A 7,135-nucleotide genomic window follows, 5' to 3' on the forward strand; every position below is an offset into this window, starting at 1 on the left:
TATTAGTAATATCATTCATATTTATTTTTAGTAATGACGCACTATCTTTTGTTTTTGAATTTTTTTTTAGAAAAAAAAAAACAAACACAAAGTGTTTTGGATAGGAAATGAAGTAATATCTCATTTTAATGGCACTCTTGGAGTTTGACATGGCTTCTTTATGAAGCAACAAATGGAGGTTGTAAGATGAGAGAGACAAATGGATGATGGTGATTGAAATAATATGGCATAGCTTCTAGAGAATTCTAAACAAAAAGGTCATATGGGTCATTGATGGTAAATGGACAGCTCGGATCAATTTTCCAACTTAGGGTTATATAAAAACCCAAAATGTAATTAAAATAGGGGACTTCTAAGGTTTACAAGGAGAAGCAAGAGAAAGGAGAAATGAGGAGGCTGAGACACCATCTCTGGCATCCATTGGTGCCTCCAACCCCCACCAAAATCCACCGCCACCCCTTTCCACCTTCTCAGAACCACCTCCATCACCGCCCGTCACCTCCATCTATAACCCAATCCTCATTTCTCTTCATCTGTCACCATCAGCATTCCCACTTCCCCTGTTCAAAATATCTCAAACCCATTCCATCATATATATAAAAAAAACCCAAAGACCACTACCAACACCATCATCCATCCCCACCGCCTCTCTCTCTGCCTTTGTTTTAAAATGAAGAAGCGGATCGCATATATTTTAGGGTTTGAGAGTTAAATTTGTGAAGAGAAGGTAGATGTCTTGTTTTAGGGTTTGGAAAATTCATTCGAGGAGTAAGAAGGAGAAGCAAGATAAAGTGCTGCAATAAAATGGTCGAATTTACCGGATAAACGGATATGGATAATATCCGAATTCGAACAATATCTGATACGAATTCAGTAATAGATATTAAATATCCGTCGAATCCGAATCCGAATTCGGATAGTGTATATTGTAATCGAATTCGGATATAGCCATATTCGCTTCGAATTCGATCCGTTTACACCCCTAAGTGTGAGCGTGAGCAATGGTTGTGAGTTGGGGCAGCATCAACTTAGTAGGCCAGGGTCATGATCAACTAGGCTTAGGGACAATGGTTAGATAATAAAGAGAAGAGGGTGAACCTAGCAAATAGGTGTGTTGGGTTGGGTTACCCACAGGTAAAAAATGACCCAGATCCCTACGGTCAACACTTAGGTGACCGACACCCACTTCGGGTGGGCTGCGTCAACCTGTGGGTAACCTACAATTTTTTTGCCAAAGAGTTTTTTTTTTTGGGTCGGTGATAAATTCACCCCCTTCTATATATGAATTCACCCCCTAATTTTCGAAATGGACGGTACAACCCACACCACAGGCCGATCCAAACCTTCCATTTGATGGGCCTCAACGTAAATAGGTTGTGCCCCAAAAATCATTTCAATAGGATGATCCCAACCGTCCGATCTATAGAAGTTTCCATAATGTGAGTCCCTCTTTAGATCGGAGTGTTACAATCATCCCATGGTGATGATTTTTTGGGCACAACCTATTTATGTTGTGGCACATCAACCCGCGGGTTCACCCAACCCAACCCCAGTTTTGGCACGTTGGGTGACTCAGGGGGGTCAATTTGGACGGGTCACTCAAATGTCAACATGTACCCACAGACTTGCCGATTTGCGGGTGCGCAGGGTGGCAACGTGGCGGGGCGAGGCCGGATGTTGCACTCCCCGTCCCCCGCCTCAAGAAAAATTCCCCATCCCCGTCCACGCTCCCGCTTCAGGGATGGCGGGGAATGCCCCCCGGCGGGGGAATCTAATCCCCATACCATCCCTGCCCTGCACACTACGGGGAAAAATTCCCTGCCCCTTTCCCGCCTTTCTATAATAAAAATTTATACTTTTTTTAATCTAATTAAACACTTATTAAATAAGAATCGAAATTTCTAAAATTTCTAAACAAAATTATAACAATTTATGGAAAGACAGCCTCTTATAGGGATATTTATGTAATTTTATAGATGAGGATATGGGGCGGGGCATCCCATCCCCCACCCCGCCACCTGCTTTGGGATTTTTTAGAGAAAATGACCAAATCGAAGGGGTTTATACTGAGTATGACATTTCAAGAGGGGTGTTTTCTAAATCACAAAACAGAAGTGATGTTGACTGGTTTGAATGCGTATGTGACAAAAATACCCTTAGTAAAAAAAAACAGTTTTACTCTCTTTCTCTCTCTCTGTTTTTACCCTGTTTATTTTTTTTTACTTTAAACCACTGTTTACTCTCTCTCTCTCTATGTCTCTCTCTGTCGCTGCAAATACCGTCGCCGGCGGACGGAAAAATTCCGGCAAGTCTCTCCGTCTCTCTCTCTCTCTCTCTATCTCTCGGCCTCTCTCTATCTCTCTCTAGGTAAATCTCAGCGGCAAATCTCACAGGTTGGTAACCCATCTCTCTCACTGTCACTCTCTCCCTCTCAGTCTATATGTGGTTTTGTCATTTAGGGTTTTGATAAGTCAGTGATTTAGTCGTTTTCTCAGTTAGGGTTATGAAAAATCAGTGGTTTAAACTAATCTAAGTGATTTAATTGATAAATGAGGGATTTTAAGTAACTATTGATGGTTATAATCCCCTAATTTGTTAGAAAGCAGTGGTTTAAACGCTTAATTTCTGAGAAATCGGTGGTTTAAACTCCTAATTTATGAGAAATTATTTGTTGAAACACCTAATTTGTGAGAAATCAGTCGTTTAATTGATAAATAAGGTGTTTTAACTAACTATTGATGGTTTAAAAACCTAATTTAGGAGAAATTAGTGGTTTAATTGAGAAATTACGCGTTCATTCTCCATAGTGATTTGCTCAACACCCTAATAGGCTTGTAATAAAATGAATGGACATGTCATTGCTCTATAGGGGCTGAATTTGTTACAAATCAGTTGTTTAAACCCTTACTTTTTTATGTTAACAGTGATTTAATTGATAAATTAGGGGTTTATTTTCCGTGGTGATTTGGTCAGCACCCTACTAGGCTATTAAAAAATACAATAGACATTTCACTGCTATATTGGGTTTGAATTTGCGAGCAATCAAGTGTTTAAACCCCTAATTTTTCATGTTAACAGTGGTTTAATAGATAAATTAGGGGTTTAATTCTCCTTAGAGATTTGCTCAACACCCTAATAGGCTTCTAAGAAATTAAATGGATATTTGTTAATTTGTTTCCTCACATTGTGTTTGAACAGGTCCACATCTGATTATTTGGATTCATATTCATCTTTTGCATATAGTAATCATCTCGTGAAATCATGGTAATGCCTCCTGTTATTCTTGAAAGTGTTGTATTTCTGCTAATGTGCTATATATCTAATAATGCTTTATTTTCCAGCCATCTTATGTTACGTCAAGATGCTGCCCCTCCAAGTTTTACGACTTCTTCGAGTCCCTGCAGTTGAGGAATGTACATACTGATATCCTAAGTAGAAGCCCATTTGGAGGCTTGCTTAACCTAGAAGGTGTAAAATTGTACAAGGCAATTTTGACCACCCTCGTGCGATCCTGGATACCCAAGTCCAGGGCATTTAGAGTAGGCGGCATCGTAGTCCACTTTGAGGTTAAGGATGTAGCATTAGCATTAGGTCTAAGCCTTATAGGGGAGAGAATAAGGATAGACTGGCATTCGACAGAAGAGGTCGAAGGTTGGAGGTTTGGCAGTCCAACGGCAAGATTCACTGAGATTGCAAAGGTTATTAGGGCAGAGTCTATGTCGGACGAGATTTTATCGATCCAGGCGACAGTCAGACATGTCTTGCTACTCCTCTGCTGCTCTGTGCTTTTTGCACATGCCGACTCCACGGATCACAAGACGAAATTTTGCATTTTCCCCTACTTAGAAGCAGAGATCATCAGAAGAATTGGTTGGGCATACCCTGTCTATGACTTCCTCACATAGTCATTGGATTCATATTCGAAGAAGGGGATGGGATATATCAACGGTTGTGCTATTCTGCTACAGGTAAAGAGTACATATAGTATGTACCATATAAGCGATATGTAAGTTAAATTTTTGTTCTATAATCATCGTACGTCTTCATTCCAGGTGTGGCTATTCGAGCATACTACCCTGTGGGAACCTTCAGTTCCAGATGCGCGTCCACGTCTATTGAAGTGGACCGCGAGGATCGATACACGGATGAAGGAGCAGACAACCCTCATTACCCTGATCCGTGATAGGAAGCTAAAGAAGAAGGATGTGAGACCTAAAGCTTCTGTACTCCTCTAGGTCTCACTTATTCTAACCGAAATTAACTATTCGATTTCAGGTTCTGAAGTGCCTACTACCTATTCCTGAAGAAGAGAGTCTCTTATCCATCGTAGCAGATGATGTAGACAATCTCGACGATCCTCTTCTTCCTCGAGAAGAGGGACAGCGGCAGTCCGTCGTAGAAGATGATGTCTTAGATGTCGACAATGTTTTGATCGCAAAACGTTCTACTCCGATATCAGTGGTAAGGAACATCACTCTCTTGCTTACATAGGGTCATTGTATTCAAGTTATCTAAATTTCCTTTAATCTTCGTAGGTTTATAAGAGAAAAGGTGTTGGAGACAAGGATCGTCTCCAAGACATTCACTTTTCAGAGGAAGAAACGATAGCGTCTCTGAGTCTACTGGTACGGTCTTTATAGTTCATTTTCAATAACTATATATTTCATATGTTATTAACTTCACATTTACGTTTTTCAGAGCAATGTAGCTGTTAAGAGAAGAAGATGGACAAAAAACAAAACTGATAAGGAAAAGAATAAAGTGGATGGAGAAGAGAAGCCTATAAGCAGGGCTGAATTAAATTTCATAGTGGGGAGGTTAAGACAACTTGAAGATCAAGTAGCTAAGTTGGAAGATGAAGTAGCTGAGTTGAAGAGGAAGCTGACTGAAGGGGACCAGGAGGCTGAAGGGGAGCAAGAGGCCGAAGGCCAGGATGGAGATGAAGGAGGGGGGAGGTGATGAAAGGAGGGGATGACCGACAGTTGGTCATCATTCCCAGCCAGGATACACCGGAGGTGGTTGAAGGTGAAGGTCCGGATGGAGAGGACGACCAGCAGTTGGTCGTGTTTGGAAGCCAAGACCGACGGGAGGGAATAGAGCCGGTAGTAATTTCCATCCACGACACTCCAGTAAAACCTATGGGTCCGAAAGTTTGGAGTATTGAGAGAGTAGTGAAGCTGAGTTTAAGAAGGAAGAAAGCCTCTCAATACACTAGTTCGCCGTATAGAGGTATTGGGCGTAAGAAGACGAACAATAAACAGACGGTGACAGAGCCGCAAAACCATCGGTTGCTCGGACCGCTTCTTGCACTTCCCAAAAGGTAAATTGGATTGAAGCTCTTCTGTAATATAGTTATCTAGCCTTTGTAAATGCTAAACAATCCGGAGTTTTGCAGCCACCGAGTCATAGAGATCAACAACGAGTACATGTGTGCGGAAGACTTGGTTATTCTTAACGACCCCGTAGCGTGGTTAACTTCTCCGGTAAGTGTTTTGGTTATTTTTTGTAATACTGACTTCTTTCACTAGTGATATTCGTCTCTAATATCTATATGTTATCTTACGTAGCTTATGAACGTATACGCCGAGTATCTGAACGTCCGGGATGAACGGAATAGAAAACCTGGAGAAAGAGCTTGTGTTTCCATCAGCACCTACCTCTACGTAAGAATAAATCGTTTTTCATTCCCAAACTTGCTTTTTATAATTTTTTAGGAAGCTTTGAATGTATTTTGCTCACGAATCACTTTGCTTGTATTGCTTCTATAGGATTGTTTAACTGACAAGGGCTACGCCGGCCCCGACTCCGTTGAGAAGTACGTTTGGCGCTTGAATCAATGCCCGCCGGATAGCCTAAAAAGAGTCCTCTTCCCGGTGCATGTCCCTCAGCATTGGATTCTTCTGGTCCTTGATATGGTGGACGAAAAGTTCTACATCTACAACTCCTTGAAAGATGTGAAGTACTGGACAGAGGTTCTACCATTGGTGAGTTCGAGTCTGACCTTCCTTCCTTAAATTTGTAAGTATATAAAACTGTTACCCTATAATGATTGTTTCATAGGTTCGATACCTCGAGGGGCTATACTTAGAAAAGTGGAAGGTGGATGTAAGTAAGTTTCTAATGGAAGAATTTGACAAGGGGCCCATACAGAGAAACAGGTACTAAATTTCATTAGAATCAGGGGTTAGGAAACTTAAATTCATTGTGCCTCTTATTTGCGCTCCACGAGCTTGGTCGATGATGTCTTCTTCTTTTGAAGCAATGATTGTGGGTTGTTTGTGCTGAAGGAGATGGATTGCCGGGCACGTGATATGCCGCCAAAGTTCAGTCAGGCAGAGATCATGGTCATGAGAAGACAACTACTGGAGGATTTTTTAGATGGCCGGTGTGGCACGATTGTCAACTTGTAGGGGCTGTGGTGGTGGTGTTGCAGGTGATTGTTACGGAGGGAACCATTGAAGGGTTAGGCACCTTATGTTCCACTTTTAGAAGGCAGTGATAGTGATTGTTATGCTGATTGTGAGGCCGAGTGCTTATGGTGGGTCGACGCTCTCGAGACATATCATTTCGAAATTATAACCTCTGTAAATTGTAATGTATTATGGTGATTGTCAGACCACTTATTCCATTTCTTCAGTTCCAAATTCTAATGTGTGTAAATTTGTCCATTGTGTAAGGATCAGACAGTCTCTTCCATTTTCCAACTCCAATGCAGGTTCAAATCGAATATAACTTTCAAGACCTTGGCATCTAATAATTGGTTGGATTAGGATTTGATTGTTGCGCATGGTCATGAGTTCACATATGCTGCTTGCAGTGAGATACACTATTCGAAACAAATTCAATTTATTTGTTGTCATGGGGATAGGATGGATGGAAAAGGCTCCAAAATAATGGACATAATGGAGGCGGTCAATCAAATCCAATATAGCACATTAGGGTACATATGATATTTATCTTAGGAAAAAAAAATTAGTACTGGTCGGAACTCCGAGATTTAGTCGGAATTCCGCAGGAAAAAAAAATTTCTCGGAATTCCGAGAATTTATTTCGGAATTCCGCAGTAAACTTCGAATTTTTTGAAAATGTTAAACCTATGTGTTCGGAACTCCGAGAATTATGTCTCGGAATTCCG

The sequence above is a fragment of the Tasmannia lanceolata genome, unplaced genomic scaffold, assembly GCF_043159265.1.
Source record: "Tasmannia lanceolata isolate RefF3 unplaced genomic scaffold, GAP_Taslan_0.1 ptg000019l, whole genome shotgun sequence".
Taxonomy (NCBI): domain Eukaryota; kingdom Viridiplantae; phylum Streptophyta; class Magnoliopsida; order Canellales; family Winteraceae; genus Tasmannia; species Tasmannia lanceolata.